This window comes from Panthera onca, chromosome C1 (assembly GCF_046562875.1).
Source record: "Panthera onca isolate mPanOnc1 chromosome C1, mPanOnc1 haplotype 2, whole genome shotgun sequence".
NCBI lineage: Eukaryota > Metazoa > Chordata > Mammalia > Carnivora > Felidae > Panthera > Panthera onca.
In genome coordinates, this window is record NC_138346.1 from 67,772,725 (window position 1) to 67,786,800 (window position 14,076).

The 14,076-nt window shown below is 34.4% G+C and overlaps 1 protein-coding gene across 13 annotated transcripts in view; it reads left to right on the plus strand.

Annotated features, from left to right (window-relative positions):
* The window catches only part of COBLL1 (cordon-bleu WH2 repeat protein like 1), a 175,071-nt gene that overhangs the window by 29,491 nt on the left and 131,504 nt on the right, over window positions 1-14,076 (plus strand). Inside the window, exon 1 of one of the 13 annotated variants that reach the window (XM_078451188.1) lies at window positions 2,590-2,611. The exons of the other annotated variants lie outside the window; for them this stretch is intronic. The gene's annotated coding sequence lies outside the window, so the exon portion shown is untranslated. Of the gene's footprint in view, window positions 1-2,589; window positions 2,612-14,076 lie in introns of those variants that run through there. 13 annotated transcript variants of the gene reach the window in all.

Below are 14,076 nucleotides of genomic sequence, written 5' to 3' on the forward strand. Positions count from 1 at the left end.
CCCTATGTAGGGCTTGAACTTAGAACCCTGAGATCAACAGCCCCATGTTCTACTGACTGAGCCAGCCAAGTGCCCCTAAAAGTCAGTATTTTAAAATGTTTGGTCTTATGTCCTGAAAGATATTATTTAAAGGAACCAATTGTGAAATGTTTGAGGTGAATAATCAAGCCCTAATTTAAACAAATTATATAAAAATTTGCATAAAATACAAAAAGACCATTTCTGTGTCTGTATACAACGGGTTGTAACCACATAATAAGACTTAAACAATAATTTTCTTTTCATAAGATCCATTCTGTATTAAAATATATCATGGCCCTACTTTTTAATATAAAAACCAGCTAACAATTAGTATGTGTTTACTAAAAGCCTAGCATTGCACCAAGAGCTTGAGATGTATTTTATTTTTGTGGCGACTTGGAGATGGGTGCTAAGATGCTTGTTTTACAACTGGAGAAATTCAGGCAGAGAAAGGTGAGATCTTACCAAAGTTAAAGATTTGGAAGGTGGTGGGAGCAGAGCGTGGACCCTTTCATATTCATTAACCACTAGTCAGTCTACCCTTGCTTATCTAGCTTTACAAAAATACATTTTCATGAAGATTTTTTTTCTGTGTAAATAAAATTTATCTTTAATATTTTATTCTAGAATACAAGTAAATAATAGATGTGAACTAAAGTGGATTATAAAAAGTGAGGAAGACAGGGACTGTGTATGCCTTACCAATTCCATATGTAGATCATCAATGCCTAGCGCACGGTAGGCTGGTTGAGTCACTTTAAACACTGAATCAATTAAAATGTTTTTACAGAATAGTGATATGAAAAAAAAATCCTATATATATATATGATTTAAATTTTGTCTCTTAGACATTCACAATTGAAACGTATTCAAGTGTTCATGACTGATTGGTCTAGTTTCTTATATGAATGTTAAAAATTAAAATTGTTTTGTTCTTTGTGGTACTGGATGTTGGTGAAAATAAGTCTCAAAATACCTCTAGCTAGTTGTGATGTCTGACAAAAATGCTACCACAGAGAGTTACAAATTTAGATTAATAGTTGTGAGTAGATCCATTTAGAATTTGACTTGGGGAATATAAATGAAAACATTTTTTTCCTTGAACTTTTGTAGAATGTTGTTCAGGTTCTTGATTTAATTAGTCTTAACTTGATGACAGAAACCTGGATGTACTTTTTGGGCGTGCCATTTTCTAAGCTTCTCTCTTGTTGATTCCATCCTTAATGTTTTTTAGATAGGGATATTTTAAAATGTAACTTTGATTTTTTTTTTCTCAAAGCCAGAATACCTTTTATTTATTTCTTTTAAGTTTATTTATTTTGAGTGAGAGAGCATGCATTTGGGGAGAGGAGGGGCAGAGAGAGAGGATGAGAGAGAATCCCCAGCAGGCTCCGCATTGTCAGCACAGAACCCAATGCCAGGCTCTATCTCACAAACTGTGAGATCATGACCTAAGCTGAATTCAAGAGTTGGACACATAACTGTCTGAGCCACCCAGGCACCTTAGTGAGAATACCTTTTAAAAATCAGTTGTCATGGTGATCAGGAAATTAACTGGTGCATGTATTCACATTTGAATACGGACAGTCTAATCCAATAAAGAACACTGGTCACACGTGATGGATTTTAGCCCCCTACCAGAGTCAGTTTTTAGATATCTTGTATTTCATTGGATCCAAGATGCCATCAAATTTTCGACTCACCATTATTTTATGTACTGTTAAAAAAAACCTTACAAATAAACTAATACAGTGTTCTTAAAATTTTTCAGGCTATAATTTATGATAAAATTTACGTAGTTTAATGTTAATTCTACAAGCTTTGACAAAGTTCTGCAAGTTATGAGTCATAACACACCCTCACAACCAACAACAAAATTGAGATATAGAACAATGCCATTGCCACTTAGTTTTTAAATTTCATTTAATGAAATTGAAAGGGGTTTTTAATTGATTTGACACTTTTCCCTAAATCATTCTTATACAATCATAAAAAGAACATATAAACAAAATAATTTTTTTTTCCTTAAACTTCTTGTTCAGACTCTGGATGAGAATTTGAACTCACAGTTGTCAGTGACTTATTCAATCTTGTCCCTGTAGTCAAGAGTATGGAAAATGATAATAGCATTTCTAGAAATATGTTCTATTGCTCCTAGGATTTTCTTTCAAGTTGATTGTGTCCATTATACAAGTTTAGGCTACCATTTTCTTATTTGACTAACTCTAGATTTTAATTTTTCCTTAACTGAGTAATATGCCACTGGGAGTTAAGCAGCTTCTGTTCAAAATCCATAGAAACTTTCTGATTAATAGATGCTTGAAGCCTTAATGTTAGTCTTGGTGGATGCATGAAGTTATTGGTCCTATCAACTGTTTGTTGCTTTCAAATATCTTCATCTTCTCCGAGAGATTTGGCATTTTCTTTGCCTTCTGTTGTTTTCCTTGATTGGCAGTACCCGCATGAGTAGCAGCATTGATACGCATAATTCCTTGGAGTTGATGACAATGGAGACACCTGGGACCACATCTGGGCATGCCTGCATCAGGACTGTCACCTGGACAACAGCAATTTTAAGATTCCATTGAGTGTAAGACATAACTAGATTTTGTATTGTTGAAAAGGTGAAAAATGTATGGATTAGAATTGATAAATATGGTATCATGTCCACCACTGCACATTTTTATACATGGGGAGATTGAGGTATACAGGTATCAGTTTAAGGTCCTAGAACTCTTTGGGAACAAAACTGGGCCCAGACACAGTTTTTGTCTACTAGCTTGAAGTTGTTTTCATACAATTCAACACTAAGAATCTTGAGCTTTGGTCATTTGGAGAATTATAAATTTTAAAAATCTATTCATGGCATAAATAACAATAAACAATTTAATGTTATTATCCAAAAAAATTGAACTATTTTGACTCCTGGGGGAGATGTTCTGATCTCACAGGAGGCTGGTGTGGTAGTAAAATTATGACTCAATGGTCAGACACAGAGGTAGCTTGCATTCTGGTTTTTGCTTACAAACTTGTGGCTCTGGAAGTTATTTATGTTCTCTTATCTCATTTTTCCATCTGAGAAATGGGATGATTATGATACCTACTTCAGAGGATTGTTCCAATGATTAAATGAGTACTTGCCTAAAAATTTTGACATGTTGCCTTTTTAGTATTGAAAAAATATTTTCTTTTCTCCTTACTTTCCTCTTTTGTATGAAATTAAATTTCTTGCCCCAGAATATACGGTGTATAACTCTTGAGACCTTTAAGCTTTTCTGTCTCCTGAAATTCTGTGGTGCCTGCACATGTAATGATAAGTGTCTTGACAGAAAAGACTAACGTTAAATTTGTGCTGTGACAGAAAAGTCCAACATGAGTTTGAGTATTGACATAAAATGTACATGGTAGTTCCTTCTGCAAGTCACGGCAGCTACCTAATTTAGGAGATGACTTTTAGCATAATACTGCCCAAATGTTTAAAGGATTTTATGTTGTTTCACTCTTTGTATTTTGTTTTGCAAAGCTTAACAGATAAATTTCAAAAGTTATAAAACACACTCAAATTTCTACCATCCAGAAATCATTTAACATTCTTATATCATTTTATCATCTTTTGTTAGGAAATAAAATATTAGAGAAAGTCATCTTTAACCACCCTTTCTATTCTATTCACCTCTAGAAGTGACCAATATCACTTAATGGTGTATATCTTTACGATCTAATTTTTATACTTGTAGTATAAGCAATGTATGATATTGAATGCTTTTATAATTTACTTAATTGGTACATGCTTTTCATGTATTTGTTTATTTTTGTATTTCTTTTTAAACACTTTTTATTTGGGATGTTTTTGTTTTGTTTTGGCTTTGGTTTTTTTGTTTGTTTTTGTTTTTTTAAGCTTCCATTGTGAGCTGGATTTCTGATATCTGAATTCCCTTGAGAGAATGGAATAAAACTCAACACTAAGAATCTTGAGCTTTGGTCATTTGAAGAATTATAAATTTTAAAAATCTACTCATGGCATAAATAATAATAAACAATTTAATGTTATCATCCAAAAAATTCAACTATTTTGACTTTAGGGTGTTTCCTTTGCTGTTCAAAAATTTTAGCTCCTGAGGGGCACCAGGGTGGTACAGTTGCTTAAGCGTCTGACTTTGGCTCAGGTGATGATCTTGCCATTTGTGAGTTTGAGCCCTGCTTTAGGCTCTCCGCTGTCAGCTTAGAGCCAGTTTGCATCTTCTGTTCCCCTCTCTCTCTGCTCCTCCCCCAAAATAAACAAATATTACATTTTTTTTTTTTTAGCTCCTGAATTTTAATTTGGGAAGATTGTAAATACTTCTGTATTGCTACAATCTTCATTACATGTTTTTAATCTTCATTAGAAGTTTAATATCTACATTCAGTTGCACTGATGTATCATTTAACTCTTTTATGTCACATTCTTCATTATATAATTGCTATTAGATTATTTTCTAATAACTTGGATTTTTATAAATGAAGCTTTTTAAATTTTTTTACTTTTTAGAGAGGGAGATCTAGAATCTTAAGCAGGGTCCATGCTCAGTACAGAGCTGGACGTGGGGCTCAATCTTGACCCAGAGATCATGACCTGAGCCAAAATCAAGAGTCGGATGCTTAACCAACTGAGCCACCTGGGTGCCCCATAAATGAAGCTTTTTATAAACCGAAATTTCCTGATAAATATTTGCTCTGGAAATATGACATATACTTTTACTTTTACTTATTTAGTTTTAAAGTTTATTTATTTGAGAGAGAGAGAGGGAATGCCAGCAGGGGAGGGTCAGAGAAAGGGGGAGAGAGAGAATCCCGAGCAGGATCCATGCTGTCTGCAGAGTCTGATGCGAGTATTGACCTCACGAACTGTGAGATCATGACCTGAGACGAAGTCCAGAGTTAGACGTTTAACTGACTGAGCCACCCAGGCAGGCACCCCCAGACATAATATTTTCATTTTTTTAAATTTACTTTATTTATTTCAGAGCATGTGTGGACTTGCGAGTAGGGGAGGAGCAGAGAGAAAGAGAGAAAATCTTAAGCAGGCTCCATGCTCAGCACGGAGCCCAATGTGGGGCTTGATCTCACAGCCCTGGGGTCATGACCTGAGCTGAACTCCAGAGTAAGCCACCCAGGTGCCTCTAGATATATATGTTTAAAACATACCACCTGAAATCCACTTTTCAAATCTCCGAAGAAAAATTTTGAATTTCTGGAGTATATCTCATACTAGAAAATGTTACATTGGCAAGCATCCAAAGATACAGGATTTTCTAATGAAAATAAACATAAGATGATATAGATTCTATAAAAATATTTTTTCTTATGCTTATATTTTTCTTTTAAAATATATCTAATCATATAAATTTGATATTCTCCTTTTTTCTGAGATAAGTACAATTTTCTGAACATCTCAAACTAAAACGAGATAGATGATTTTTAATGAACTGTTTGGCATTTAATTTAAAGACTTTTTGTTAAAAAGGTTTATTGGAGGATGTAAGTGAATATTTCTAGAATTAAGTGACTTTAAATATAAAATTCTAGTTATATGATGTGACTATTGTACAAATATATTTGTTGTAAAAAATTTTGAGCTGGAGTGTGCAAAGGTACTTATGTTTGAAAGATTATATACTATGATCACAGCAACTCTACTAGAAGATGCTGAGTTTTTCAAAAGTAATAAGTTGTGATATATCTAATGAAAATGAGGATGATAGTGTGTAACTGGATAATTTATTCAGATAATTAAAAAATGGTATTTGTTCATAGCATTGAAATTCAATTATGTACCAGTCCAGGAGTATGCTGTATCCTATTATAGGTACATCAATACATTTCTGTCTGAAATTGTAAGTAACAGATCCCTGAGTGAAAGAGTTGCAGGTTTGTTTTTTCACTATTTATGTTCTTCAGAGCAAAAACAAATCTGAAATTTACTATGATAAAGTCAGTTACTTAGGGGATAAATGTCTTCTTATTGCCTTCTTTGGATTTCTTAATACTGTGAGATGTGTCTATTAGTTTTTGAAAGACCAATTCTATTATTTTGATCTTACGTTTAGCTTAGGTAACTACCTGTAGAATTTTAGACCACGAAATGATTTTTATATTAATCTCCTGATCTTGCAGAGGAGGAATAGGGGCCTCCAACATGACCTCTTCAGAGACCAGGATTTTGCTGTCTAGGGAAAATTTAGTACACAATGTAGAAATGATTCATCATCAGATTTGTTATTTAATAATGAACATTTATTTCCTTTGTAATTGGCTATTTAAAGCAAAATGGCTTATGTGAATTTATGTAACATACCTACCAGAATAGTAAAATAAACAGCATGTATCTTTCAACATCATGGTTTCTACAGAAATGTGGGAATAGATTCTTGCTGAAGGCTAATTCTTTTCTTAAGATTCGTTAAGTGTAAATTTTATTTATATCAAATTGAAATGATAGAATTTATCCTCTAAGTCAACAAAATACTGTTTTAGACAAGAATGAGAATATTTGATCTCCTTAATGTATTGGTATTTTTTGAGGATAACATGTCTAATGATTAAAGAATTAATTACCAGTGTGGTCTAATGCTGTTTACTAATGTACATTGAGACCATTTGGTGAATGTTGTAGAAAGTACCACATTGTTAAGCTATAAAAAGAAACATTGTTCTTATAGTCTTAAAGTATGGGAGTAGAGCAACAAACTGGCTATTTCTGTTTGAAAAAATTTCACTTAGTGATAAAGAAAACACTACACTTTAAAATTTAAAATACTGTGGACTTTTGTGCTCTATCTTTAACACAAAATTTTAAACTTAAAAAAAATAGTCTATATTTTTTCAATATACTTAAGTACCTTAAGAATTTTTTAAAATAAAGCACTTAAGTATTTTAAAGTATTTTAAAGTATTTTATTAATATTTAAATACTAAAATTACACTGTACCTTGAAAAACTGAACTGAAAACAAGGAAAGAGGTAAATAAGATCAGAGTAATAACTAAAGCAGATGTCAGAAAGTTCAAGCATTTGTCTCAAAGGTCACTAACAGATTCCTTACTCAAAAGTTTTCAGATTTCATTTAACCCTGAAAGATATGACTATTTGATTTCAAAAAGCAACACAGATCTCTTGCAAATTTAATGAAAAAGAGAACAAAAGTGTTATAATGGATTCCAAGCCTTTTCAGGTTAAAAGAATAGTAAATAACAATTGATGGTAATAGGTTGGAAATTCCAGATGAAATGGATGGCTATCTAGAAAATATATTAAAAATTTGAATCAAGAATTAGAGATATTGAATCAATGGATTATAGAAAAATGAAAAAAGCTATCAGAAGGCTATCTTCTAGGAAGCTCTGGGATTAATCAAGGAGGCAAGATTATTTGATCTGAGGGATAGATAATATATTTATAGCTTTACAGAGCACAGAAAAAGCTAAGTTTTTGAGTTTGTTTTAGATAGTACATCTCGTGGCATTTATAAAGAAATTGCTGAAAGAGAAAGAAGCTGCCCTCTTATGAGTATGGCTGTAAAACGCAAAACTTAAAATGGAAAATAAAATTCATCAGCATGTTACTTTGTCACTGAGTAGGATTTCAGCAGGAATTAAAAAAAAATGGCCTAATAGTAGAAAAGTATTCATATATCACTTTAAGAAGTCAAATTAAAAATCATGCTCAATCACAGAGTTTGTAAGTGGCAGAACTAGGTGTTAAACTGTTTTGTGATGTACAAGTCACTATCCATACCTGGGAAGTCACTCTTATTTCTCCTTACAAATTAAAATACTTATCCTAGACTTCTCTGAGGTCACCTATCCTATCTCCCAATTTTAAAAACTGACCATGCCACTCATGCCGAAATAACTCCAAGACTAGGGGCTAACAGCCTTCTTGGCGAATCTAGGTCCATGTCTTCATGGTTGTCCATTCATCGTGTGAATGTTAATACCAAGTGCCTGCTCAGGACTGGCGACTGTGCTAGTGTATGGGGAAGACACCTGTCCGTAAAAGAGATTCCTACCTGGAAAAACTCCGAGTCTATCAGTGCTCCTCAATATTGTAATAAACTGTTTTTGAGAGGATATAATTTTTTTGCTTTTAGTGGTCATTTTAATCTACCCACTTAGAAAACAATACAAATTCATGGGCTTGATGTTATTGCTTAGAACAAAAGTTGATTAAAATGTGTAAATAAAACATTAATAGTACCCTAATATGACAAAAACCCTGAAAAGAAAAAAAAAAATTAGGAAAGAAAATCTGGTATAACAATCCAGGCAGTGAGAACTCTATTCTTTGTGGAACTGAAGTGGATGTCCTTATAACTTGTGCTCTATAGTTATATATAATTCTATATAATTCTATCCACTAGAGAGACAAGAGATTAAGTAGTCTTTCTGCCACTGACCCGCTCTTCTCAAAAGATAATGGAAAATTAAAAACTTAGAGACCTAGAAATGTCAAGATATTGATTAAACAATTGACTCAGCAATGTATGAAGCCAATAGAAAACATTACATTTAATGATGAAATAATAGCTTTATCATTGAAATCAAGAGTAAGTCAAAGATGTCTGCCATTTATCATTCCCATATAACTTTCTGAAAATTCTAGATCATGCCATTGGATACGAAATGGCAGTGAGAAGTATTCAAATTTCAAAGAAGTAGCGTCTCCCCAACCTTCAGTAAATAAGCTACCTAACACCTAAGAGAATCAAGGGAGAGCATTTAAAATCCATGAAAATATTTGGAAAGTTGTCTGGATATAAAAGTTAATATGCACTTACCTTTTAGAAAGACTGAAACCCTGGGGTGCCTGGGTGGCTCAGTCGTTTGGGCATCCGACTTCAGCTCACATCATGTTTTCACAGTTCATGGTTTGAGCCCCATATCGGGCTCTGTGCTGATGGCTCAAAGCCTGGAGCCTGCTTCTGATTTTGTGTCTCCCTCTCTCTTTGGCCCTCCCCCACTAGCATTCTGTCTCACTCTCTCTCTCAAAAATAAAATAAACATTAAAAAAAAAAAAGAAAAGACTGAAACCCTGATACCACTAAATGCTGACAAGGATATAGAACAACAAGAACTCACATTTATTATTTAGTGTTGGTGGGAATGCAAAATAGTAGACACTCGTAATACGGTTGGGCAGTTTCTTATGAAACTGAAAAAATACTCTTAAAATTTTATTTAATTCTAGTGTAATTAACGTACAGTGTTATGTTAGTTTCAGGTGCACAATATGATTGAACAATTCTATCCATTGCTCAGTGCTCATCATGATGAGTGTACTTTTAATCCCCTTCGCCTATTTCACCCATTCTCCCACCCACTTCCTCTCTGGCAACCAACAGTTCTCAAAGTTTTTGTCTCTTTTTTTCTTTGTTTTGTTTCTTAAATTCCACATGAGTGAAATCATAAGGCATTTGTCTTTTTCTGATTTATTTCACTTAGCTTTATACCTATAGATCCATCCATATTGTTGCAAATGGAAAGATCTCATTCTTTTTTATGGCTGAATAATATTCCATTTTACACACACACACACACACACACACACACACACACACACCCCATATCTTCTTTATCCCTTCATCTATAGATGGACACTTACTTGGGTTGTTTTCTTATGTTGGCTATTGTAAATAATGTCATAGTAAACATAAGGATGCATATATCTTTTTGAATTAGTGTGTTCTTTGTGTATATACCCAGTAGTAGAATTACTGGATCATCCGGAAATTCTTATTTTTAATTCTTTGAGGCACTTCCATACTGTTTCCACAGTGGCTACACAGCTTGCATTCCCACCAGCAGTGCATGAGGGTTTTTCTTCACATGCTTGCCAACATTTGTTGTTTCTTGTGTTTTTTACTTTAGCCATCTGACAGATGTCAGATGATATCTCATTGTGGTTTTGATTTGTTTTTTTCTGATGATTAGTGATGTTGAGCATCTTTATAAGTGTCTAATGGCCATCTGTATATCTTCTTTGGAGAAATGTTCATTTCTTCTCATTAAAAAACAAAACACAACAGGAGAAAACGTACTCTTAATCATACAATCCAGCCATCACATTCCTTGGTATATGCTTAAATGAATTGAAACCTTATGTCCACACTACAACCTACACATTACTTTTGTCAGCTTTATTCATGATTGCTGTAACTTGGAAGCAACCAAGGTATCCCTCAACAGGTAAATGGACAAACTGTGGTAAACCAACACAATGAATTATTATTCAGTGATAAAAATAGATGAGTTATCAAGTTATGAACAGATATTGAGGAAACGTAAATGTATATTGCTAGAGTGAAAAGACTACACAATCTATTGTTCCAAACATATGACATTCTGGAAAAGATAAATCTATGGAAATAGTTAAAAAAAAATTGCTAGAAGTACAGGATGTAGGAAGGAAGAACAAATAAGTACAGTATGGGATTTTTAGGGTAATGAAGCTATTCTGTATGATATACTAATGATTGACACGTGTCATTGTTTAAAACCCATAGAACTGTACAAGTAACCCTAATGTAAACTGTAGACTTTAATAATAACGTATCAATATTGGTTCATCAATTGTAACAAATGTAACACACTAAGATGTAAATAATGGAGGAAACTGGGAGGAGGGGTGCAGGGTATATGAGAACTGTACTTTCTGATCACTTGTTTCTGCAAATCTAAAATTCCTCTTAAGTTAATATGGAAAAATTTGCATCTTTGCCCCTTAGCCACTTTAGGCCATCATCATATGCTTCCAAAGTAGTGGGTGGGTTGGGGGAGGGGGGGGATGTGAAATGACTCAGTAGTGTGAGAAAGAAAACATTAGAACTTCTATTAATATGTAATATGAAAACAGAAATTAAGCTTTCTCAGTATTTAACACAGATGGGTGCTGAGGACATCCCTCATGCTATGGGTTAGAGAGGCTCTGTGTGGTGTTGGCATGGGAAAACCGTGAGCATGCTGTCCTGGGGCCACCTTGTTAGCATCCTGTGGTTATTACCTTCTAGGATACTACAGTTTACATGTGCTTGCTACGTGTTCACAACATATTATTTATAAACTAATCTTCATGATGTTAAGGTATGCATGTCTGCAAAGAAATCACACATTGAATATGATTAAAATTAGGACAGCGAACTACAAAGAAATAGCAAAATTGACAACTATGGTCTTAGTGTAAGCTTTTCGTCAGACGTATTCTAAGAAACAACCAGGTCTGAGAATAACTATAGCCTGAGTCAGCTTTTTCCTTTCACTGACTGTGTGTGATCAAATAGATTTGGAGATTGTTGGTCTGGATTAGTCCACTTGGTTTTCCTGCCTCTGCTCTAGCTTTCCTCCGATCCATTCTCCATATGAGCCAGGTAATGCACCTAAAATGCAACTCTGACTGTCATTTTCTTGCTTAAAACACTTCCTTTCTATTTTGTTAATGCTAAGGCCCAATTTTGGTTTTTGTAAGGTACACTGGTAAGGGTCCAGCCTTCTTGTCCAGGCTTACGTCTTCCTCTCCCTGTCCCTAAGGGATCTTTCTCTCTCTTACCTGTGCCTAGAGGACTTGCATCTTCCCCTTCACTAGGCTGTGTCCTTCTCATCATTCAGGTATGCTGGGCCGTCACTTCTCCCAAAAGACTTTCCACCTCTCACCCAAGTGAGGTGTGCCCTTAGGCAGCCCATTACCAGTCAGTTTGGCATAGACTTGCTGTATGGCTTGTCTCCATTGTGACACACGTTAGCAAGTATCCCTAGGGCTTACTGTGTGTGTATCCTGTGTGTAATACATATTTGTGATTAAATTGATTAAAACCATGATTTAGAAGGAAAGTGAGATGGGAAGAGGATCCTGTACAATGTTAATCGATAAAAGATAAACTTTTTTATCCCAAAATATATCAGATGAAGGATTCTAAGCAATGCTAATTAAAAAACAAAACATTTTTAACTTTTTTGGCTGGTCACTTTTTAAGGACATCACCTATTGTTACAAATAATACGTTTATTGGAAGGCAGAGAAACATGCAATAACTTAATGTAAAATAGTTAAAATAAAAATTAATTTCTAACTTCCTTCCAAAGTTTTGGTCCCTTTTCTATGGCCAGGTTTAAATTCTATGATAAAATCACTGTGGGGATTTTTAGAGAGTGAGGATTATTTTTCTTGTATTTAAATATTTATGTCATTTAAGCTGAATCAAAACCCTGTACTGTAATCTTAAACTTTATTGAAGTGGCACTTTTCTTCTGTTTTCTTTTTCTGAAGAGTGTTCTTCAGAAAGAGAAGGACCATTTATCAGTATTTTGTCACCTGATTAGTGTTTGCTTTTGGTCACTTTCTAGTCATGTCTTCCCTTGATAATTCATTTCTCTTTTTGCCTCCCTCTCTCCTTCCCGCCCTTTCCTTCCTTCCTCCTTTTTTTTTTTTTTTTTGAGTTTGATTTTTCAATGTTATTCCCAACTTGTTGGTAGTAAATATAACTGGATGTTTATCAGATCATTGTATAGAATTAAAAAAAATAGTTATAGACCAAATTATTACTATTTCAAAGAATAAGACCTCTTAGTATTAAAATAAACTATCTCAGAATTCTACTTCAGTTTTTTGCAAAATTCCTTTAGCTTATGCCCCTGAACATAATTATGCTCTGACTTCCTCCATCACATCATCCAGTGCACCTTACTTGGAAACTAAGTCAACACTGCCTGATGAATGATGCTGTGGAAGCTGGGCACACAACTTTCTTTTCACTATAGTAACCCTCTTGCCTTGCTTTTTCCTGCTGCACTAGGCCAAGCGAACTTTGTTTTTCCACATTTCGGTCATTCCCTGCCCTCGTATTTATTACTGGCAGGTGCTCACACGTTTGCATGCATGAAGTGTTAAACCTTCAGTAGAGAGGTGAATGATATGTGGGTCTTATGTTGGATATTCCTGTTTAATGCTATCAGATGATAACATGTGGAATTATGATGAGTGCTTCCCATATGCCAGGAGTTATATGAATGCTGTAAGGTTTACAAAAATACAGATCTTTTATATATATTTCTTGCAGATTCGTAGCTGTAATTTCACCACAAATATATTTTTCTTTTTGTTACTAGCATTCATTTGTGAATGTTAATCTATTGTCTAGATAATTGAGAGTTGACTGTAAATAAGAAACATAAAAGATATGAAATATTTTGTCTTTTTTGGCATAAATTTTGATTTACTTGCTAATCTATTTCTAGGTTGTAAGCTAAAATGAACTTTCACATTTACATCAGGTGTAACTACAAAGAACCAGGAAAAGACATTGTTTTCCTTTTGAATGCTCAAGATATAGGAGATTCAAATGACTGGCAGAGTTTGTAGGAATTTGTACTATCCTATCTTCCTTCGGCCTCTGGAGCCCATAGTTCTGGTAGAAATATATAGCATGTTCATAGGTGATGGAAGTAAATATGTTATTTATTTATGCAATTGCTTTCTCTTGTCATAGATATTTTTACTTTAAAGGGGAATAGAAGGAGCACCTGGGTGGCTCAGTCAGTTAAGCGTCCAACTTCGGCTCAGGCCATGATCTCGTGGTCCATGAGTTTGAGCCCTGCGTTGGGCTCTGGGCTGACAGCTCAGAGCCTGGAGCCTGCTTCAGATTCTGTGTCTCCCTCTCTCTCTCCCCCTCTTCCACGCACACTTTATCTGTCTCTCTCTCTCTCTCTCTCTCTCTCTCTCTCAAGGAAAAAAATAAGGGGAATGGAAGTTGAACAAAAAAAGAAAATTATGTGGCATTCTGGATGTCAATAAAGGCCATTCTCTTAAGCACTTTTGATTAACACAAAATTGACTTTTACTGGATGTACAGCTCTAGGAATTTTGACCTCTTTAGAGTTTCATGAAAACTCTACCCCAATCAGGACATAGAATAGTTCCATCCTTCCAGAAAAATACCTCTATGTAGTTAGACCCTCCCCATCACTAATACCTGGTGACCACTGACCTACATTCTCTGTCACTATAGTTTGGCTTTTTAGAGTGTCA